The 25,259-nt window shown below is 44.9% G+C and overlaps 1 protein-coding gene across 3 annotated transcripts in view; it reads right to left on the minus strand.

The window, feature by feature from the left end:
• LOC139578163 (transcription factor SOX-6-like) overlaps window positions 1-24,816 on the minus strand; it is a 173,163-nt gene extending 148,347 nt beyond the window's left edge. The window contains exon 1 of one of the 3 annotated variants that reach the window (XM_071405428.1): window positions 24,488-24,816. The gene's annotated coding sequence lies outside the window, so the exon portion shown is untranslated. Of the gene's footprint in view, window positions 1-23,655; window positions 24,085-24,487 lie in introns of those variants that run through there. The other 2 variants (XM_071405430.1, XM_071405427.1) reach the window with 2 other exon arrangements.
• Between the last annotated feature and the right edge of the window lie 443 nt (window positions 24,817-25,259).

Here is a 25,259-nt window from a genome sequence, read left to right on the forward strand (position 1 = left end):
GCACACTCCAACACTCAGACATCATTACAGATAGCCAGGGGCACAGTCCAACACTCAGACCATTATTACAGATAGCCAGGAGCACACTCCAACACTCAGACCAGTATTACAGATAGCCAGGAGCACACTCCAACACTCAGACATTATTACAGATAGCCAGGGGCACAGTCCAACACTCTGACATTATTACAGATAGCCAGGAGCACACTCCAACACTCAGACATTATTACAGATAGCCAGGGTCACACTCCAACACTCAGACATTATTACAGATAGCCAGGGGTACACTCCAACACTCAGACATTATTACAGATAGCCAGGGGTACACTCCAACACTCAGACCATTATTACAGACAGCCAGGGTCACACTCCAACACTCAGACATTATTACAGATAGCCAGGGGTACACTCCAACACTCAGACCATTATTACAGATAGCCAGGGGCACACTCCAACACTCAGACATTATTACAGATAGCCAGGGGTACACTCCAACACTCACACTGCAACACTCAGACCATTATTTACAAACAAAGTGTTTGTGTTTAGTGAGCATTTGTGTTTAGTGATCAGATGCAGTAGGGATGATAAGGGATGTTCTCTTGATAAGTGTGTGAATTGGACCATATTCCTGTCCTTTTAAGCATTCAGAATGTAACTAGTACTTTTGGGTGTCAGGGAAAATGTATGGAGAAAAAGTACATTATTTTCTTCAGGAATGTAGTGAAGTAAAAGTTGTCAAATTTAAATAGCAAAGTAAAATACAGATACCCCAAAAAACGACTTAAGTAAAAAATATTTGAAAGTACTACATAAGTACTTTACACCACTGCAAACAATCACGTCATTACATTGATATTAAAAATGTATACACATATGGACAGCATATAATGATTACAAGGTCATATCTTGCACACTTGATTGCCTTTATGCCATGTTTACATTTGTTCATGGAGTGTGATTTGTGTCTTTATTGGACAGAGAAGAGATAGAAGAGTGTAACATAGGCAGTGGGTCGGAATCGAACCCACGCCGACACTGACCACGAGTCCTCCCAGACCACACAGAATTGTCACTTAATCTGCTATTGTTTTGATTGTAATGAGAAATATCTCATTAGGTTCTGTGTGTATAATTAGGATTCGCTCAGTGAGTGCCCCAAAAACTAAATGTCACAGCATTTTTAATAAATGACGCTTCTTCTAGTTGTTTATCTAACGCCTCCATCTATGCATATAGGCATGCAATGTGCTTCTATACTCGCTGCCTATCCAACAGAGAGCCTCAATGTTGGACAGGAGAGGCAGTGTAACGTAATGGTGCACACACACGGCAGCACATAAATGACAATGCACACTGTATGCAGGCACATAAACCCAGCAACACACCCAACATTAAGATTATTGAACACAGCTTTGAAGTTGGACGTTTGTTAAGCCTTCTCGTAACGTGATTACTGTCGAGGCCGCCGAGATAGGTCACTTTGTCCTCATAAATCTGGAGGGAGAAGAAGGTGGCACCCTAGTCCCTATATGATGTACTACTCTTGACCAGAACTCTATGGGCTCTGGTCAAAAGTAGTGCACTACATAGGGAATAGGATGCCATTTGGGATGCAACGAAGAGTCACTGCCCGACACTGCTCTCACACATCAGTGGAAATGTACCAACTAGTCGTGTGCAACTACTTAGCTTCTAAAGAGCCTTTCTCCTGCATGTGGCTCTGCTGGTTACCGCAAGTTACTAGGGTCAACCTTAATTGATCCACACACATCTCAAACTACTTGGGTTTGTGGCGCCACGGCAACAAATAAATACATGAGAGAGAGAGAGATACACACACAACACACACACAACCAACCTCCAACTGACATCAAAGTAAACTTTATACTGAAACTAAGAGCAGTGCGTAAACCGGTCGAAACAATTGTGATTTTACATTTTGAAGCTAATTAAGAGCAATGAAGGAAAGAAGCAAATACAAGACACATTATATTTTATTCATGGCTTAAATCTAGAAAATGATTTTCTCTTAGAACCAACTTATTTTCTCTGAAGGCACAATTTAGAGCAATTCCAACAAGAACAACCCAGAGCCCTTGTGTTCTAGGGAGATCCTAAACTACTTAACAAATACGCAGCAGAAAATATAGCTAGAACCATCCAACTCATATCTCTGTTTAATGGAGTAGGGTGAAGTTGCTCCTAGTCACTGATCTTGGGTCATTTTTGCATTTCCATTACTAATGGTTAAGGATAGGATTGGAGGAGGGCATGCTGATCCTAGATCTGTACCTAGCCAAAACTTTACCCCCGGAGCCTGTTTCAAAGTCAGTTTCAAAACAATCACTGCCACATAAAAAAAAAACTTTGCACTAAGTCGAGGTCCCTCGACTGCCGTTCATACTCTCAACCTGTCAGCTCGTCTGAACACGTTCCAAATATCTGCAGAACCAGTTATTCTCTCTTTCTCTCCTCTACTTCATTCTCTCCTCTTTTCCTCCACCGCTCAACACACCCTCGCCACTCTATCATCTGCCGCTGGTGGCCTCAACACCTGGAGGACGATTGGTAATCAGAAAGACAGCTGGCTACCCAGGAAGACAAGAACAAGCCACAGAACACACTTAACACACACACACACACACACACACACACACACACACACACACACACATGCACTAGCCGGCACTCACACTTCACACTAAAACACACACAACACACTTCTTAACATAAAGACCTTCATTTTACAGGATATGGCATGTGACATGCCACTGCACTCAAGACACAGCACTCAAAATAGGTGTGTGTGTGTGTGTGTGCGTGCGTGCGTGCATGCGTGCGTGCGTGCGTGCGTGCGTGCGTGCGTGCGTGCGTGCGTGCGTGCGTGCGTGCGTGCGTGCGTGCGTGTGCTGGTGTGTTCATGTGTTTTCATGTACATGTGTGCATAAAGGCGATGGAGAGAGGCCCAGAACCCTGCTATGATAACCTCATTAATTTAGGTCTATAAATTTGCTCAGGAAAACCCGGAATAACAAAGGAAGGCCTTCTCCTCAGAGAATATCCAGCAGATCATTTAGTTACTACCCACTGGACCCCTTCCAGTCTCACTCAGCCACAGCTGGTCGGAGCATTGGGCTGACAGTCAGGATACACACACACACACAGACAGACAAACACACACACACACACACACACACACACACACACACACACACACACACACACACACACACACACACACACACACACACACACACACACACACACACACACACACACACACACACACACACACACACACACCCTTCCCACATCCACTCTAAGGTCTTGACATGCAAGGGAGGGATGAAGCCGTCCTGGGCCTCCCCTGACAACTGGGATATGGCTGCTACCTGTTTGGCAAGGGTTCCAGCAGCTGTAAAATATTACTGTCCATGTTAGGCGAACGTTCAGGCAGCTATGGAACACACCTGTCTGAGCGAGAATCTGGCAATGGTGAAATGAGAGAGTAGACTAGCTAGCTACATGTTCGGCAAAAGTTAAAGTAGTAAAATTATACCTGTTGTCAAGAGACAGACAGGGACTAGGGAAACACAGCACAGTGGAACAACCAGAAGAAATCTGTGGAGAGAAACACACATGGTGCAATACATGAATACACACATTCACACACACACACACACACACACACACACACACACACACACACACACACACACACACACACACACACACACACACACACACACACACACACACACACACACACACACACACACACACACACACACACACACGCCAGCACACCAAAACATCCATGTGCTGTTTCGTCCCAGTTGTCAATGCCGCTCAGAAAATGGGAGACAAAGAGACACTGTGAGACAGAGAGCGTCTCGATAACGCTTGCAGCCCCTGTGCTTCGACGTTGCGACGTCAATGAGGCGTTGAGATGTCAAGCACAGCTCTACTCAGATAATGTATGTTGCACCGCAAGCTAACCACCTGGTCAATTAAACTAGAATAGAGGTCAATTGATCCATAAATGATGAGCTGGTCAGTGGATCCACTGAGAACTCACTATTTGTGCTACTGGTTGATGTCCCGTTTTTCGAAGCCACTCTTTCACTCTCGTTGTGAATACAACCCCCAATAGCTGGGGTTTCAAGCTACCAGGGTTGTGTTCATTAGGACATTAGGACTGTAGAGACATGCTTTCTTAAAACATTTTTTTTTTTAAATAGTATCTCTCAGTTTCGGGAATGCTTTCTTGGTGCCCACTGAACACAACCAAGATGTGAGTATGGATGAGAACTCCAAGTCAACACTTTAATGAGGGGAACAAGGTAAGGGATGCATTGCATGACTGAAACGCTTTGGTGCACGCTCACAAAAGACCTGGTTAACACTAGATTGACTTAACTGACAACAAGCATTATTGAAGCAGTTGTTAACATGAAATATTGCAGAGGTGAGGGGCAAGTGGCAACACATCAGTCTCAACCTCACCCTCGCTCGGTACACTTAGGCAAGATTACATTATGCTCGCTGCCATTGTTCCCCTGGTCTTCAAGACAAAGCCTGTTCCACTCTGCAAATGCTCGCCGAACGTTGTAAAAACAAGGGTGAATGTCAGAGAGAGTCATGAATAGGATTTCTCTTCTTTTGTTGGTTCTGGAGAGGTATGCACAAGCACATCACTGTGTGAGAGAGAAGAAAGGAGGACCTGTGAGGGAGTCGTTCGAGGAGGACCTGTGAGGGAGACGGTCGAGGAGCCCTGTGAGGGAGTCGTTCGAGGAGCCCTGTGAGGGAGTCGTTCGAGGAGCCCTGTGAGGGAGACGTTCGAGGAGCCCTGTGAGGGAGTCGTTCGAGGAGCCCTGTGAGGGAAACGTTCGAGGAGCCCTGTGAGGGAGTCGTTCGAGGAGCCCTGTGAGGGAGTCGTTCGAGGAGCCCTATGAGGGAGACGGTCGAGGAGCCCTGTGAGGGAGTCGTTCGAGGAGCCCTGTGAGGGAGTCGTTCGAGGAGCCCTGTGAGGGAGACGGTCGAGGAGCCCTGTGAGGGAGTCGTTCGAGGAGCCCTGTGAGGGAGACGGTCGAGGAGCCCTGTGAGGGAGTCGTTCGAGGAGCCCTGTGAGGGAGTCGTTCGAGGAGCCCTGTGAGGGAGTCGTTCGAGGAGCCCTGTGAGGGAGTCGTTCGAGGAGCCCTGTGAGGGAGTCGTTCGAGGAGCCCTGTGAGGGAGTCGTTCGAGGAGCCCTGTGAGGGAGACGGTCGAGGAGCCCTGTGAGGGAGTCGTTCGAGGAGCCCTGTGAGGGAGTCGTTCGAGGAGCCCTGTGAGGGAGACGGTCGAGGAGCCCTGTGAGGGAGTCGTTCGAGGAGCCCTGTGAGGGAGTCGTTCGAGGAGCCCTGTGAGGGAGACGGTCGAGGAGCCCTGTGAGGGAGTCGTTCGAGGAGCCCTGTGAGGGAGTCGTTCGAGGAGCCCTGTGAGGGAGTCGGACGAGGAGCCCTGTGAGGGAGTCGGACGAGGAGCCCTGTGAGGGAGTCGTTCGAGGAGCCCTGTGAGGGAGTCGGTTGAGGAGCCCGATGGTCTTCGCATTAGAAGACCTACCATGAGAAGAAGTGGATTCTTGGCCCCAAACAGAGTTCTGGGAAAACAGACCCCTGACAGACCCCTGATACACCCTGAAAGGCAGACCTATGAACTCATACAGACCTATGAACTCATACAGACCTATGAACTCATACAGACCTATGAACTCATACAGACCTATGAACTCATACAGACCTATGAACTCATACAGACCGTAAATCAGAGTGATAACAATACCAAAAGAGATGCACCTTGACTTGAAACCTTTGAAAGCACGAATACAAAAGTCAGAGAGAGAAAAACACAAAGAAACAGTTCCTGACCTGTGTGGAGATATCAGAAGAACCCATAAAGACCACAAAACACAACCAAGGGAATAGATCCCAGAGCAGTATCAGACCTCTAAAGATTTGACAGCACTGTATCGAACTGAGGTTATACAGCATCAACCTTAGGTCGACTGTGTCATGGCCCCAACAACTATTTAAACTGTCAGGGCAATTAGCAACCACCATGCTTTAATTTACAAGGCCAGAGCAGGCCTGTAATTAATTGCTGTGTGCTATAAATGTTAATGAGTCCAGTGGGGAACGGGGGAAACTAAAGTTAATTTTGTGCAAATCTACACATTTTGCCATGGTGTGTAGAGAAAATGGTGCAGTTTTAAAGCAAGTTTGCTGCAATTCTACAAAATGTTCCATGTGTCGGATAGAAGATTTAGCAATTTTATAACAATTTTCCTTTAACTATGGGGCGAAAAGGAAAATGAGATGTTTTACAGCAAATTTCCTGCAATTCTGGTAATTTGACCATGATTACTAAATTGAGATAGCTGGCCGCTAGACTAGTTGCACATCCCTGGTCTAGCTAAATCTCCAGTGGGCTTAATCTGCGTGACAGGGAAATTATTTAATCGGGAACACAAATCCACCATATGATGGAACGCAAGGAAGGAGGTGTACAGTGTTTGAGGAGTTGAGATGGGGGAGTTAGAATATTCTTTGAGATGGGGGAGTTAGAATATTCTTTGAGATGGGGGAGTTAGACTAGTCTGAGATGGGGGAGTTAGACTAGTCTGAGATGGGGGAGTTAGACTAGTCTGAGATGGGGGAGTTAGACTAGTCTGAGATGGGGCAGTTAGACTAGTCTGCGATGGGGGAGTTAGACTAGTCTGAGATGGGGGAGTTAGACTAGTCTGAGATGGGGGAGTTAGACTAGTCTGAGATGGGGGAGTTAGACTAGTCATTGAGATGGGGGAGTTAGACTAGTCTGAGATGGGGGAGTTAGAATATTCTTTGAGATGGGGGAGTTAGACTAGTCATTGAGATGGGGGAGTTAGACTAGTCTGAGATGGGGGAGTTAGACTAGTCTGAGATGGGGCAGTTAGACTAGTCTGCGATGGGGGAGTTAGACTAGTCTGAGATGGGGGAGTTAGACTAGTCTGAGATGGGGGAGTTAGACTAGTCTGAGATGGGGGAGTTAGACTAGTCATTGAGATGGGGGAGTTAGACTAGTCTGAGATGGGGGAGTTAGAATATTCTTTGAGATGGGGGAGTTAGACTAGTCATTGAGATGGGGGAGTTAGACTAGTCTGAAATGGGGGAGTTAGACTAGTCTGAGATGGGGGAGTTAGAATATTCTTTGAGATGGGGGAGTTAGACTAGTCATTGAGATGGGGCAGTTAGACTAGTCTGAGATGGGGGAGTTAGACTAGTCTGAGATGGGGGAGTTAGACTAGTCTGAGATGGGGGAGTTAGACTAGTCTGAGATGGGGGAGTTAGACTAGTCTGAGACGGGGGAGTTAGACTAGTCTGAGATGGGGGAGTTAGACTAGTCTGAGATGGGGGAGTTAGACTAGTCTGAGATGGGGGAGTTAGACTAGTCTGAGATGGGGGAGTTAGACTAGTCTGAGATGGGGGAGTTAGACTAGTCTTTCTTAAGTCAGGAAATGTCAGACAAGCGTTTTCACTGTAAAGTTCCTCCTCGTCTTTAGAGTGGGGTGCTGAAGCTGCTGAAGCTGCGTTCTTATACAGTGGGGAGAACAAGTATTTGATACACTGCCGATTTTGCAGGTTTTCCTACTTACAAAGCATGTAGAGGTCTGTAATTTGTATCATAGGTACACTTCAACTGTGAGAGACGGAATCTAAAACAAAAATCCAGAAAATCACATTGTATGATTTTTAAATAATTAATTTGCATTTTATTGCATGACATAAGTATTTGATCACCTACCAACCAGTAAGAATTCCGGCTCTCACAGACCTGTTAGTTTTTCTTTAAGAAGCCCTCCTGTTCTCCACTCATTACCTGTATTAACTGCACCTGTTTGAACTCGTTACCTGTATAAAAGACACCTGTCCACACACAATCAAACAGATTCCAACCTCTCCACAATGGCCAAGACCAGAGAGCTGTGTAAGGACATCAGGGATAAAATTGTAGACCTGCACAAGGCTGGGATGGGCTACAGGACAATAGGCAAGCAGCTTGGTGAGAAGGAAACAACTGTTGGCGCAATTATTAGAAAATGGAAGAAGTTGAAGATGACGGTCAATCACCCTCGGTCTGGGGCTCCATGCAAGATTTCACCTCGTGGGGCATCAATGATCATGAGGAAGGTGAGGGATCAGCCCAGAACTACACGGCAGGACCTGGTCAATGACCTGAAGAGAGCTGGGACCACAGTCTCAAAGAAAACCATTAGTAACACACTACGCCGTCATGGATTAAAATCCTGCAGCGCACGCAATGTCCCCCTGCTTAAGCCAGTGCATGTCCAGGCCTGTCTGAAGTTTGCCAATGACCATCTGGATGATCCAGAGGAGGAATGGGAGAAGGTCATGTGGTCTGATGAGACAAAAATAGAGCTTTTTGGTCTAACTCCACTCGCCGTGTTTGGAGGAAGAAGAAGTATGAGTACAACCCCAAGAACACCATCCCAACCGTGAAGCATGGAGGTGGAAACATCATTCTTTGGGGATGCTTTTCTGCAAAGGGGACAGGACGACTGCACCGTATTGAGGGGAGGATGGATGGGGCCATGTATCGCGAGATCTTGGCCAACAACCTCCTTCCCTCAGTAAGAGCATTGAAGATGGGTCGTGGCTGGGTCTTCCAGCATGACAACGACACGAAGCACACAGCCATGGCAACTAAGGAGTGGCTCCGTAAGAAGCATCTCAAGGTCCTGGAGTGGCCTAGCCAGTCTCCAGACCTGAACCCAATAGAAAATCTTTGGAGGGAGCTGAAAGTCCGTATTGCCCAGCGACACCCCCGAAACCTGAAGGATCTGGAGAAGATCTGTAGGGAGGAGTGGGCCAAAATCCCTGCTGCAGTGTGTGCAAACCTAGTCAAGAACTACAGGAAACGTATGATCTCTGTAATTGCAAACAAAGGTTTCTGTACCAAATATTAAGTTCTGCTTTTCTGATGTATCAAATACTTATGTCATGCAATAAAATGCAAATTAATTACTTAAAAATCATACAATGTGATTTTCTGGATTTTTGTTTTAGATTCCGTCTCTCATAGTTGAAGTGTACCTATGATAAAAATTACAGACCTCTACATGCTTTGTAAGTAGGAAAACCTGCAAAATCGGCAGTGTATCAAATACTTGTTCTCCCCACTGTATCAGGAAAGGGGCGAGGACTGTACTGTGTGGTGCCCCAGTTTTCGGCATCACCACAGTCTTGTCACAGTCTCTTCACAGTCTCTTTACTGTCTCTACTACCTTTTTTCTAAAGACAAGCTTCTAGGGCGCTGACCAATACTTTAATCAAGTCAAATGCAAATTTGGCGGAAAGACCCCTTAATTTGAGGAGGTTAAACAGGTTAAGTAGGAATGGTTGTGCTTGAGAGGGTGTGATTAGATAAGAGGCAAACAAAGATATATATCGATCCTCAAGGTATCCACTTTGCTAACTTCATCATTCCCACGGATCCTAATATTGTGTGTACGTGCAACACGTGAGTTCTTTACTCTTCTGATTGGCTGTTTGGGGGGCTTTCAATTGCCCATGGCAAACTTGCCAGTCAGAAAGGGGGCGTATGTGTTTTGAAGTTGTTCGACACCATCAAAAGCACCCATCGTTATTATCTTTCATCTGACCTTTCATCTGACCTTTCATCTGACCTTTCATCTGACCCCACCTCTTATAGAAGTGTGTTACACAATGACATAATCATTTATGGCTGCTCTTTTTCACCAATCTGTCTCACAAAAGGTTGGCGCTTAACCCTGTTCCTGTGTGCACCATGAACAAGCAGGCACAGAGCCCATTGTGTGTTGAGAGCGGCGGGAAACACGTGAAGTTTAACAACGTAGGGTACGAGTTCAGAGAGCAACACTTCAACGCAGAGGCCCGGGCTGCCACAATAGAGTCTTTATGACATAAGCTTCTTGTCACTGTGGCTCTTTTAGAAAAGCAGATGGGATTTTTCCTACAGCATGCATCCAGCAATAACAATTGACATCACAAGCCAGCCTATATTTGCCATATTAAAAAGGGGGACACAGTGAGAAGGAGGCTACACTGCACAGCCAGCTGAGGCAGCTATTTTCCAGTCCTACTGAAGGGAGGTCCTTACAGAGCGAACCAAGAAGTTGGGAGGCTTCAGAAAAGTACTTCTCCTATAGCTACACTTGCTTTTAAATCGTTGCAAGTCCAGCAAGCCAGAGCAACCACTCTGTGGTCGTATTGTAGGTGAGTTGGTTAGTGGTTTCTCATGGTGAATGCTAACACAAGGCTAACGTTACTGCTGGTTGTGAAAGGCCTGGTAACACAAGGTTAGCATTAGCGGTGCTAAAAGCACAAGAGGTGGGTCCCATGAAATGCCTGTAATTCTATTCAGATGGGCTGCTGTACACACTGCTACCGTTACAAGAGGAGGAGAGGGGGGGGTTGAGATACCCTTTGATACAGTGGACCTCAACTTCCATCGGTCATATCGTATACATACAGTGTGTTAGATTACATGAGGTCACATGCAGTCCAGTAGCAGTCCAGCCCCGTCAGCTGTACTGGTGCCAAAGCCCCTGTTCAATACTCTGTCATCCAGAAACAGTATGCCTCAGCAGCCCAGCGAATGGGATTCCTGCTTACATGGCTGTACAGTATACTGTACACAAATAAGGCATGGGAGAAACATGTAGCCTACTACTTGTCTCTTGAACTGTGTCCCATCGTTGGACTCATAAAACACAGACTACCATGTTATACACCTAGTCATGCTCAAATGTAGGGTTGTCAATCAAAGCGTACTAGTGCATTTCTATTCTGGGTTTCCCAGCCCCATCCCTTTCCCCCTGGCCACTCCCCCTCTCAGGCCTCCAAACAGAGCCAGTCTTATTGTGTGCCCCATCCCTTTCCCCCTGGCCACTCCCCCTCTCAGGCCTCCAAACAGAGCCAGTCTTATTGTGGGCCCCATCCCTTTCCCCCTGGCCACTCCCCCTCTCAGGCCTCCAAACAGAGCCAGTCTTATTGTGGGCCCCATCCCTTTCCCCCTGGCCACTCCCCCTCTCAGGCCTCCAAACAGAGCCAGTCTTATTGTGGGCCTCATCCCTTTCCCCCTGGCCACTCCCCCTCCCAGGCCTCTAAACAGAGCCAGTCTTATTGTGGGCCCCATCCCTTTCCCCCTGGCCACTCCCCCTCCCAGGCCTCCAAACAGAGCCATTCTTACTGTGGGCCCCTCCCAGGCCTCCAAACAGAGCCAGTCTTATTGTGGGCCCCATCCCTTTCCCCTGGCCACTCCCCCTCCCAGGCCTCCAAACAGAGCCAGTCTTATTGTGGGCCCCATCCCTTTCCCCTGGCCACTCCCCCTCCCAGGCCTCCAAACAGAGCCAGTCTTACTGTGGGCCGCATCCCTTTCCCTCTGGCCACTCCCCCTCTCAGGCCTCCAAACAGAGCCACTGTTAATATGGGCCCCTCCCAGGCCTCCAAACAGAACCAGTCTTTCTGTGGGCCCCTCCCAGGCCTCCAAACAGAGCCAGTCTTATTGTGGGCCCCATCCCTTTCCCCTGGTCACTCCCCCTCCCAGGCCTCCAAACAGAGCCAGTCTTATTGTGGGCCCCATCCCTTTCCCCCTGGCCACTCCCCCTCCCAGGCCTCCAAACAGAGCCACTGTTAATATGGGCCCCTCCCAGGCCTCCAAACAGAACCAGTCTTTCTGTGGGCCCCTCCCAGGCCTCCAAACAGAGCCAGTCTTATTGTGGGCCCCATCCCTTTCCCCCTGGCCACTCCCCCTCTCAGGCCTCCAAACAGAGCCACTGTTAATATGGGCGCCTCCCAGGCCTCCAAACAGAACCAGTCTTTCCGTGGGCCCCTCCCAGGCCTCCAAACAGAGCCATTCTTACTGTGGGCCCCTCCCAGGCCTCCAAACAGAGCCAGTCTTATTGTGGGCCCCATCCCTTTCCCCCTGGCCACTCCCCCTCTCAGGCCTCCAAACAGAGCCACTGTTAATATGGGCCCCTCCCAGGCCTCCAAACAGAACCAGTCTTACTGTGGGCCCCTCCCAGGCCTCCAAACAGAGCCAGTCTTATTGTGGGCCCCATCCCTTTCCCCTGGTCACTCCGCCTCCCAGGCCTCCAAACAGAGCCAGTCTTATTGTGGGCCCCATCCCTTTCCCCCTGGCCACTCACCCTCCCAGGCCTCCAAACAGAGCCAGTCTTATTGTGGGCCCCATCCCTTTCCCCCTGGCCACTCCCCCTCTCAGGCCTCCAAACAGAGCCACTGTTAATATGGGCCCCATCCCTTTCCCCTGGTCACTCCCCCTCCCAGGCCTCCAAACAGAGCCAGTCTTATTGTGGGCCCCATCCCTTTCCCCCTGGCCACTCCCCCTCTCAGGCCTCCAAACAGAGCCACTGTTAATATGGGCCCCATCCCTTTCCCCTGGTCACTCCGCCTCCCAGGCCTCCAAACAGAGCCAGTCTTATTGTGGGCCCCATCCCTTTCCCCTGGTCACTCCCCCTCCCAGGCCTCCAAACAGAGCCCTTCTTACTGTGGGCCCCATCCCTTTCCCCTGGCCACTCCCCCTCCCAGGCCTCCAAACAGAGCCAGTCTTATTGTGGGCCCCATCCCTTTCCCCTGGTCACTCCCCCTCCCAGGCCTCCAAACAGAGCCCTTCTTACTGTGGGCCCCTCCCAGGCCTCCAAACAGAGCCAGTCTTACTGTGGGCCCCTCCCAGGCCTCCAAACAGAGCCAGTCTTACTGTGGGCCCCTCCCAGGCCTCCAAACATAGCCCTTCTTACTGTGGGCCCCTCCCAGGCCTCCAAACAGAACCAGTCTTACTGTGGGCCCCTCCCAGGCCTCCAAACATAGTCAGTCTTACTGTGGGCCCAGCTCTCACCACCACCTCATAATGACCACAGTTTGATTAAAGGCCTCTCTCCAAGCTGTAAACCACGGGAACAGCCTGCATTGACAGCTGGCCACCGACCAATCAGCGTCGGCTATAGGGGCATGCTGGGTGGAACCAGCATCCTTCCCCAGGCGTTCTGACCACATACCCGTTTGAGGCCTCACACCCTGAGCGGTGCCGCCACGCCCCATTAGTAGTGGCCACTGTGCGAGTGGTGAAGTGTGGGCTGGTAAAGCTGAAGGCTGGAGCTTTTCATTCAGGCACCAAAATATGTTGCACAACATCTTGACATGACCACACATACTATGGCACATATCAATACATATTCCATCTTTGTGGCGAGACCCCACCCACACAAGGCCCTGTCTCTACAAGACCTTGGAATACTTTTGTGTGTGTGTGTGCGCGTGTGCGCGTGTGTGCGTGTGTGCAGGTGTGTATGTGTGCGTGTGTGTGTTTTATGCCAGTGTATCCGTCTGTGTGTATTATTCTCTGTGTGGTGTGTCCCAGCTTCAGCAGCCCTTTCAGATGGTCAGAGAGGCTCATGGTAACTGCATGGGAGGCCAAACCACAAACCCTCGCTACAACATTTCAGCACATTTCCCTTTTTCAACCACATCCAGAATAAGACTAACTCAAAATGTACAGTATGTTAATACCACAGAGAACAAATCACAGGATCTTGTAAAAGAGCCATTTGTCAATGGTGCACTGCTCAGGCTGGAGGTTCAAATCCAGCTCTGCCAATAGGATTCATGGAACACATTCATTTAAAAAAGCTCTTAACTCAACATCTAATTCTTGCAAACCATTGTTAACAGTATGTTCTTGAACACAAACGGTATTAACACTGGTAATAACATGATAATAAATAGGAATACCACTTAGACAGCCTTACGGGTGGTAACCACTGTGGTGTGCAATGATCGAGCCAAAAGCAGCGTTGCACCCAGCGACTCAAGAGAACTCTCGAGGTGACACACACATATCCACCTGGAGACGATGTGGCGCAGACAGACAAATATCAACACCTTCTCACCCTTTGTTAGCCACGTCTGGCGTCAGCCTTTTGACCGTGTGTAGAGCACACAATGAAATGCGAGGGAGTGGAGCCTTACAAAAGCTAGTCTATGTTTTGTTATTTGATATGGTAACTTGTTCACAGCTTTCTTCTACAGCGCCTCTTTTGTTCCAGAAGGAAGTCCATTTTTCTTCGCCTGACACATGGGAAAGAAAGCCAGGCTTAGTTTCATTATGATTTGTTTTCCATTTTGATCCAAGTCAAGTGTTCATATTTTCCTAGTTATCCCTTTCTGCATTCTGTCGGGCTGGTGTGCTCGTGGAAGACGGTGTCGGGGAATGTAAGCCTCCTGGTCTGGAGACCATTCATAGCCTGTTTATAGCCTGTTTACAACCTGTTCATAGCCGGTTCATGCTGCATATCTCATCATTCCTGGAGACCATTCATAGCCTGTTCATACCCTACTTATAACCTGTTCATAGCCATTTCCGGTTGCAGGTCTCATCATTTAGGATTGTTTTGACTGGAAGTTGAAGACGCAAAGCAACGTTCTCTGAACTAAATCTGCTGCCACCTTCTGTCTTCCAAACAGCTATTGAGGTATTATGACAATATACTAATTAAGACTTTTATGCTGCAGTGCAATAAGAGGGCTTTACGTTTGACTGATGGCCAGTCACTATTCAGTCACTACTCAGTCACTACTCGGCCATCTCACTCTGTCAACAATCCAAAAGTGCACGCCATTGGCTAAAACCAAGGAGACCAACAAATTCAGCAGTTTTCTTCCAGAGGAATTGTTTTCCCAGAGCTCCTTGACACATGCCTTTGTCTGTACCTCGCAAGTTAAGACGTCAGTGCCTTTGTCTGTACCTCGCAAGTTAAGACGTCAGTGCCTTTGTCTGTACCTCGCAAGTTAAGACGTCAGTGCTTTTGGCTTTACCTCGCAAGTTTAGACATCAGTCAATGACTGACTGAGAAAACATTATGTATTTTCTCTTTTACAATGATTCCGTCTTTGAAAAATGCACTAATAAAAATGTACGATGACGGGAGTTCCAGGGGCCTCATTTATAAACTGTGCATACGTACAAAATATACCCCAAAATGTGTGTGAGACAGTTTGACGTGAGCATGTCCTTTCCTCCACACAGACTTTTAAACCATGCGTACGCACACCTTCTAATCTAGTGGATCAAGTATTGTATTGTAAGTATTACACTACATACCAATGGGGGCTATGATGACACGCGTATTCATGAAATACATAATGCAGCCACTTGCCATTAGTGAGAAGAACGAAAATAAATCGAGGGTGTTATATTTTTTTATTTAAACTAATTAGACATTAGAATTTATTCTATTTTCATAACCATTGCAGAATTTATACCTCACATTTTCTGGTCGTGATAGGTTCATATTCCTGAAGTAGCCTTATAACAAATCACCATCGCATCTCTTGTTTAATTGGGCCTATGTAAATAAATAGGCTATATGTGATCTCATAGGCAGTGTGGTTTATGGCCTACAGACACATTTAACAGGTGAACATCAAGACAGTTGATATTCTACTTTGAAGTATGTATGCTACTACTGTGTCTAGCCTACTGAAAATTCAATTTGTTTAGAATAGCCTTAGACAATGTTTCAGAATTCGTGGGCAGTCCAGCCTATTTAGGTTGGGGGAAAAGTCAATGCAAAACATTGTTGAATTCAAAAGTTCTGCTGACAGGTCCACACCAATTTTGCCATCCTTTGTTTTCTCTTTCAGACACTGTCACGGTCTTTTGTCAGATACAGCATAAATTACTGCTTATATTAAAATATTTCACAGTATGGGTAGGCTACAACACTGCTGTGCGATAGGAGTGTGACATCATAGCCTATTTCATCTCAGAGAATATACCAGGAAACACAATAATCTATTGATAAACCAAATATTGAACATGTCATCCTTTGTATAGAAGTGTGAGCTGTAGCCAGGCGTTCTGGTCTCCGATATACAGTCATGGCCAAAAGTTTTGAGAATGACACAAATATGAATTTTCACAAAGTCTGCTGCCTCAGTTTGTATGATGGCAATTTGCATATACTCCAGAATGTTATGAAGAGTGATCAGATTAATTGCAAAGACCCTCTTTGCCATGCAAATGAACTGAATCCCCAAAAACATTTCCACTGCATTTCAGCCCTGCCACAAAAGGACCAGCTGACATCCTGTAAGTGATTATCTCGTTAACACAGGTGTGAGTGTTGACGAGGACAAGGCTGGAGATCACTCTGTCATGCTGATTGTTTTCGAATAACAGACTGAAAGCTTCAAAAGGAGGGTGGTGCTTGGAATCATTGTTCTTCCTCTGTCAACCATGGTTACCTGCAAGGAAACACGTGCCGTCATCATTGCTTTGCACAAAAAGGTCTTCACAGGCAAGGATATTGCTACCAGTAAGATTGCACCTAAATCAACCATTTATCGGATCATCAAGAACTTCAAGGAGAGCGGTTCAATTGTTGTGAAGAAGGCTTCAGGGCACCCAAGAAAGTCCAGCAAGCGCCAGGACCGTCTCCTAAAGTTGATTCAGCTGCGGGATCGGGGCACCACCAGTACAGAGCTTGCTCAGGAATGGCAGCAGGCAGGTGTGAGTGCATCTGCACGCACAGTGAGGCAAATACTTTTGGAGGATGGCCTGGTGTCAAGAAGAGCAGCAAAGAAGCCACTTTTCTCCAGGAAAAACAGCAGGGACAGACTGATATTCTGCAAAAGGTACAGGGATTGGACTGCTGAGGACTGGGGTAAAGTCATTTTCTCTGATGAATACCCTTTCCGATTATTTTGGGCATCCAGAAAAAGCTTGTCCGGAGAAGACAAGGTAAGCGCTACCATCAGTCCTGTGTCATGCCAACAGTAAAGCATCCTGAGACCATTCATGTGTGGGGTTGCTTCTCAGCCAAGGGAGTGGGCTCACTCACAATTTTGCCTAAGAACACAGCTATGAATAAAGAATGGAACCAACACATCCTCCGAGAGCAACTTCTCCCAACCATCCAGGAACAGTTTGGTGAAGAACAATGCCTTTTCCAGCATGATGGAGCACCTTGCCATAAGGCAAAAGTGATAACTAAGTGGCTCAGGGGAACAAAACATCGATATTTTGGGTCCATGGCCAGGAAACTCCCCAGACCTTAATCCCATTGAGAACTTGTGGTCAATCCTCAAGAGGCAGGTGGACAAACAAAAACCCACAAATTCTGACAAACTCCAAGCATTGATTATGCATGAATGGGCTGCCATCAGTCAGGATGTGGCCCAGAAGTTAATTGACAGCATGCCAGGGCGGATTGCAGAGGTCTAGAAAAAGAAGGGACAACACTACAAATATTGATCGACTCTTTGCATCAACTTCATGTAATTGTCAATAAAAGCCTTTGACACTTATGAAATACTTGTAATTATACTTCAGTATTCCATAGTAACATCTGACAAAAATATCTAAAGACACTGAAGCAGCAAACTTTGTGGAAATTAATATTTGTGTCATTCTCAAAACTTTTGGCCACTACTGTACAATCAATCTTGCAGAATGCACAGACAGGCATTCGATATTGACAGCATGCATGTTTGTTTTAAAAAGTCACTGCAAATCATTTTTCCCACACCCTTCAGGAATGTGATCAAATATGTAATTTCCCTTTCTTTTACAAACTGCCGTGGCCTAATTCCAATAGTGCCAAAGTATACACCATAAAAGGTAAATGGAGGGCGTTATTGTCACCATAAAAGGTGAATGGAGGGCGTTATTGTCATCATAAAAGGTGATAGCTGGTTGTGATACAGCCTGGATTCGAACCAGTGTGCCTGTAGTGACACCTCTAGCACTGAGATGCAGTGCCTTAGACCGCTGAACCACTTGGGAGCAATTGATTAGATTTTATTTCACTTTAATTTTAGCAGGGAGTCCCATTGAGATTTAGATCTGTTTTACAAGGGAGCCCTGCATATACACAATTTATAAATACAACATAATACAAAAATGACAAAACATCTCCAATCAACAATTTGATTGCAAAGTCAGAGCTAGTAACAGGGAACTTTGTCATTCATCATTGGATTGGCTTTGGGTTACTTCATTGCTGGCTCATGTCATTTCCTGTGGGCTTTACACGGAATCCTCCAGGTATTATCTTTGAAAGCCTAAATAAACATGGTGGCCGATGATTAAGATGGCTGCTGATACAGCAGTTTTCTCCCTGTTGGGTGGTGCTGGAAGTCACAGTTTGGAGGTTGTGTTGATACTGCCACGGTCCTTTGTTGAGGCCTGTTGTCTAAAACCAGTCAAAAGTACTGCTACATTCTCCCTATGCTGCAGCCTGCAGGCACGGCCATGTGCCACTTTTAGCTTCAGAAATGCTGGGAACATATTCAAGGATTCCCTCAAAGACAAGACTACCATGGGTTCAATGTTTTCAAAGGAGGACAGGGGTCAAAGGAGAGGGATAATGGGATCACAAAGAGGAGAAATACATGTTTTGGAGACTAGAGACACAGGAGAACTACTGCTATGCGTTGGGGAATGAAAAAGCACTGGTTTGGTTTCTGTGAGTTTAAGGGGTATGTTCTTCCAAGATATCTAATAGCGAAGTACATTTAGGGAGAGGGGCGCATACACACTTAACCCACAGGGCACAAACTGGGTAGCCCTTTCCTGCAGTCAATGAAGCACCCTTTTTGGCCTCATGGGTGGAATGTTATTCATATTTTTCATAATTTATAAAGTTATTATTTTTTTACCACAAAAATACGGTGTCTCTATGTCTAACAGTTTTGTTATATTTCAGTCTTCTGTGATGTATATAAAGTGTAATATTAGGATGCAAACTCAACATTGAATACATTTCAACTCTATATCTGACATGGTACATAATACAGGTTTCTTATTTTTTTAAAGCACATAACCATGTGTGTGTGAGGTGTATACTTTTGTTTCAAAGTAGATTTGTTTAGGGCTACCAAGATTCACTCTGTGTGGCCCTGATTTAGCTCACTGCAGTAAAAGGTTAAATCAAGGTTGTTTCAATGGGATTTGTCAATGTACTGGGACTTCAGAAAGTATTCACACCCCTTGACTTTTTCCAAATGTGTTACAGCCTGAATTTTACATTAATTAAATTAAGTTTTGTCACAGGCCTACACACATTAGGCCATAATGACAAAGTGGAATGATGTTTTTGACATCAAAGCAAACAAATATAACACATTTAAAGAGATGTATCTTCTGATTGGATAGTTCCATCTGTGCCACTGATTTAGTCTTGTAACGGCAGTCTAAGTCGTCCTCCTCCTCAGACGAGGAGAGGCGAGAAGGATCGGAGGACCAATGTACAGCGTGGTAAGTTTCCATGATTTAATAACAAGAAAACTAGACAAAATACAAAACAACAAACGTACTAACCGTCACAGTCCCGTGTGGCACAAACACTGACACAGGAAACAACCACCCACAAAATCCCAACACAAAACAAGCCACCTATATATGATTCTCAATCAGGGACAACGATTGACAGCTGCCTCTGATTGAGAACCATATTAGGCTGAACACAGAAACAGACAAACTAGACACACAACATAGAATGCCCACCCAGCTCACGTCCTGACCAACACTAAAACAAGCACAACACATAGGACGTGACAAGTCTGGCTTTAATTGCAGCTTGTCTACAAATTGATACTTGATATGTTGGATTCACGTCTCCATCTCAACCAAAAAAATCTAACTTTAAATGCACTTTACATGAAGTTTGAATTGATTTAGTCCTATTATTTAACTTTCATTATTGGTTGAGATGGAGACGTAAATGCAACATACATATGATTAATTTGTAGACCAACTGGTAATAAAGCCTTGCTCACACTGCAGGCCTTAATGCTCAAATCAGTTTTGTTTTTCAAATCCATTTAGGAATATTGACTCTCCAAACAGAAAGTTACAAATTACCAAATCAGATTTGTGTCTTCAGACTGTAGTCATTTGCTGACATGGCTACACTAGTTGTCATTATGACAGGGGTGTACGCAGTGGTTGTGCTTTTAAATGGTTGAAAGCGCAGCGATAACGCATTGAAAATTCAACGAACTTCTGGCTGTCTTTGAGTGGGTGAACAAAGGTTACAATCTCCAAGTTCAACGTCTCAACTAAATATGCCCCACATTTCCACGTTGAAATGACCTGGTGTGCCCAGTGGGAAGTAGCTCTTGCAGGAGGAAGCCCAAGCACCGTTTGGGTTGTCATTATTGCTGGTTTGTCAGGTACGATCCCATTCAGACTTATAATTGGATGGTTTTGGGAGCAGGTGTTACAGCAGCCTCCAAAAGGATAGGTCATCATCAGAACCATTGAGAGTATGCAGGAGAAAGAAAACTGGCAAAATGGGAAATCGGGCTCCAAGGTTATATGGTGGATTGAAAATAGAAAGCAATACAATCCCCCCCCCCCGTAACTGGCTTTGTGGTTGAAAACCTTACAGGCATCTGCCGCTGTATTTCAAGTGCTCATTCACTAGAGCTTCGACCTTTATTTTTCGGCAGCAAGACTGCAATTTGGGTGTGTCGTAGAGCCGCAGATAAGTATAGGCTGGCGAATATGTAGCCTACTTACGACATGAAGACAAATACTTACGGCTAAATGTTTAATGTCTGTTTGTACAACATGTCCAATTTAGGTATCTTTTGAAGGAGCTCGACAAATAATTGTGACTTTCTGACTTTGACATCCTAGAATAAAGCTGTTTGTTTATTTCCAATTTCAAGGTGACTGACATACTTTATCTAAAAACAACATGCAGAAAAAATGTACTTGATTTATGTCATAGAAATAGAATACATACATAATGTGTCAAAGCAGCATGAGATGAATCTAATAAGGACAAGCCAAACAAAATTACAACAAAAGAACAGGGTCAGAATAATGAGGAAAAACAAGCAACATTAATAAATATGAATTCTTTAACAAATGTATATTAGTCATTATGAAGACTATTACGTGTCTCAGTGAAACATACTTGGTGTCCATTGCTATGTTATTACCATGGTAATAACCATCAAAGGCTGCAGGCAAGCTGCTAATGAGAGCAGCCAATTGTGCCAATCTAAGTCCATAACTTACATTCTCTCTCACACAGCTGTTAAACACCCTCACCTGTAAATCGCCTGCAACTGTTTGCCCCTTTTCGTGTTGCTAAGAGAATGTCACTCTAGATGAAAGAGAAAGCCAACAGGTCCTTTCACTACATCTACTCTTTCACTCTGCTGCAAATGGAAACTCATTTGACGTCAGCGTTCATTTTCATTTTGTATTTAATTATATTTTTATTTCACCTTTATTTAACTAGGCGAGACAGTTAAAGAACAAATTCGTATTTACAATGACGGGCCTTATCAGAGATTTCTGAAAAGAACTCTTCATCCTCATTCAAGTCACAGCAACTGTTTCAATGATTTTGAAGTTCTGATATCATCTGAGGCAAACAAGGTAAAAAACAAAGTGTCTTGAAGGCCAACTGCAGTGAACCTAGAGAAAAAGACCAGAACCGTAGTTTCATAGCCTATTATATGTGCTACACAATCACAATGCAAAGTGCATCTTTCAGTTAGATTGGGGGAAACATTTTCTAACGCCACATTATTAAATAGAAGACTTATATAGGATCTCTGACTAAAACAACATGCTTCTATCATTTTTATAATAGGAAAAATAAAATGGAAGTCAGAATCATAAGTAAAAATGACAGCTATTGGGTACAATATAGCTTAAAGGACAACATCTCTCTGAAATGTTCATGTGACAAGGGTCTATAGGAGAAGATCCTCTGGTGTTTCTCAAAATTGGTAAGGACCTGTACTCATGTTTAGCCTAATGCATATTGAACTACTGTGTATGTAATGTTAATACTTTATAAATGTTCAGTATCGACACAGTAGGCCTATCTTCAAATGAACTTCCAGATTGAATGCATCAAAATGTCCCCAGTGAGCAGACAGCATTGCACTGCTAGCGGTACATGTTAATTTGTTCACCAGCATAAAAACTCTGCACAACTCGAAAAGTATAAGTTTAACCAAAGATATCCAGAAATGGCTTTTGATATACATTTATCCACACAAAAAAAACACAATTGCTAATCATAGCCTAATTATGAGACAATGAGTCACAGTTATCAATGCAAGGTGTATAGTGCCTTTTTAAATTACTTTAAAGTATGTATCATATTAGGTAGGCCTATGTGTGTTTTTTTTATATAGACATAAATAGTTGGAGATAGCCTAATTTGGGGAAAGTTACAAGCGCTAAACCTATAAGCACTTGTATAATGGGACCAATTCAATAAAATACATTACATTTTAGGTTTATAGGCTACTGTAAAAGTTCAGTGCGAAAGGATGACGAATGCTTAATTTGTGGCAGATTATATTAGAATTGACTGCTGAATGAACGACAAATGAACGGTCAATATATTGCAACAGTAGGGTTGTTGCAAGTGCGCAGTGACTCTAAGGTTTCTCAGACAGTGGATAGCACAGCCCTTGTATAAATGCCGTCCCGGGACAATGTGCTGAATTGGCAGCCTATTTATAAATCTGCCATTTGGACGTGGACGGCACTCTAATGCCACTTTACCTTATGAGGGAACTTCAACCCACAGCACCTGCTCAAAACAAAATGCCATACGAGATCAACTTCAGCCCCGCGGTCCGTGGACGGTCCCGTCGTCAGATTGTTTTTCAAACAGACACTCTTTTACAACGGGAATGTGCTTCTCAATTGGTCAACCATGCATAAGTACAGACAATTAACCTTCGCCGAAGAGTATTGGCACCGTTTAAATCAGGATAAACGATCGAAATGTGTTCAAATGGCAATAAGGCTACTGCATTTCAATTGTAGGTTATTTAGAATAAAAATTGAGTGGAACGTTGTGCCCTTTATAGCCTAACTGGGTGTCACTCCCAGTGTCAACAAGTTTAAGGGACCAAAAAAATAAATCTTTATGGCAATTATCCGGATATTGCCACAATCAACTACATTTCCTTTTTAGTGGTTTTAAACATCACTTGCACGCGTCGTGCATTAATTTGGCGTCAGTGCATACGAGGGCTCTCTATAAAAACGTTATCACTGCGTGTGCAGCACTCTAGACGCGTTATCTGAGAACTTGAGTGCGTCTAAATTTGTGGAACACCCTAAAGTGATGACCTATCTCCCTTTTCCAGAAAGGCTACCGTGGTTATGTGCGCCTTGTCCTCCTATACCCTGACGTGTATCATTTAGTTCACCCCATGAATCCTCACCGTGACTTTCACTCTCACCAATTAGGCTATTGTCAAGTGCAAGGCAAGATGTACACTTATGACTTTTTGGGAAATTATGTATAGAGCGTGACTAAATTAACGCTGCTCTTTATAACATGCATAAGATATGACATTAATGAATTACATTACATTTCGTAATTTTCTACCGTAGGCTTAATAGGTGTTGTATTGCTAGTAGGCTAGCCTAAGTCAAAAGCAAATTTAGAGAGAAAATGAATCTAGTCTATAGGCTCCAGGCTGTTTTCAACTAAAACACGAAAAATACATTTACATGTAGGATATATAGCCTAGAGGCAATCAATTCCAATTGAAAACAACTTACTTAAATAAGTTCTCCTTTCGTCGCACGGTGTTCTCCGCTGGGACCAATGTCTTGTTTCTTCAGTATTGTCTCCCACTGGATCCGTTTTAGAACGAAGGGTTACGTCTATTTTAATTTATGACTCACAACGCATTATTTTAGGGTCCGTTTCTGTGACCCGAAAGAGTAAACTTGTGAGAGAGTAATGGTTTACTCCGCAGACAGCGTCAACAGTATTCCCATTTTCCAATTGATTAGAACTGTATCAAATTCATTCTGATTTGGACATGCCGCCGAAGCAAACCGGACTCGCGAGCGCACTGCGAATCAACTCTGAAAGGCATTTACACTTAAGGTGGTGGCAAGAAAAGCGCACGTCGTTTCCAATGAATAGTACCACTATGTGGCCGAACAGGAAACTACCTCCTACTAAAGTAGACGACAATAACTTACCAGCCATCTGCAAGCCACAGGGCTCGCTCGCAAAGCCGGAATGTCGAAAAAACTACTTTTATTAAACTGATTGTGGGCCTATTACACTAACGGGTTGACATAAACCCGACTGCAAGGAATTATATACGTTTACAGCCTAGTTCTTTAAACACTCAAGTTTAGCCAAGTAGTTCAGACTAAAACACTCAACTAACGTAGCTATATTCACAATATTGACAAAATATCGCTATATTTTGTCAATTCCATTCGCAATGAAAAAATCTATCTTGCAAAGATTAATAACCTATGATGCAGGGGCTTTCGACTGGGGGGGGGGGGGGGGGACAGACAGCCAGTCAAAGCATCATATTAATATAAATGTTGAGATATCACAACAACCAACAACATAGCCTATTGTTACCTTGGCTTGATGTAGGGCCCCATCCAGTCTGTGGGTATCCCGTTGTGTTATCAAAGGACAATCATATCACTGTTGTCTGTATCGGAGGAGAATGCAATAAAGTTAACTTGTGTGGCCATGGGCCACTGAATTAAATCTCCGGTGCGCAAAGTGAGTTTCGCTTGTCAGAATTGAGGCGCGTTGATAACTTAATTTATCCGTCTTCAGCTAGTCAATCTTGGCTATCAACTTGAGCGGCCATGTCATATACAGTAAACGCATTTCCCGTCGTGCAACAATCTCTCAAAGTGAGGCGAAGTGAGTGAGTGTTCAGTGTTGTCGGAACGGACAGGACTCCCTCTCCCCTATGGATGCAAAGAAAGGAGAGAGAGAGAGAGAGAGAGAGAGAGAGAGAGAGAGAGAGAGAGAGAGAGAGAGAGAGAGAGAGAGAGAAAAAAAAACGTTTTATAAATAGGTCCATTGGAATTTATATAATGATTAATTTGTGCTTCAACATACAATAACCACAGTGCATAACTGCGTTGGCTCTTTTGCTTTATCAGTAAAACAAGTTCTCCTTTTGGTTATTTATAATAGGCGAATTGTAAAATCTGGCTCTTATAATACACGATTTGATAAGGAAATCGAACTACCGCTAATTTAGCAAAGCCAAAGCAACCAGACTTGCGTTGGTTGTTAAATGTCAATGTCATTCATGGCACACATTTGACAAAGTGGCCATCTAAAACAAATATTGTTTTTTGGCGGGTGACTTGTTTAATTCATTCGTTTG

This window comes from Salvelinus alpinus, chromosome 6 (assembly GCF_045679555.1).
Source record: "Salvelinus alpinus chromosome 6, SLU_Salpinus.1, whole genome shotgun sequence".
Classification (NCBI taxonomy): Eukaryota; Metazoa; Chordata; class Actinopteri; order Salmoniformes; family Salmonidae; genus Salvelinus; species Salvelinus alpinus.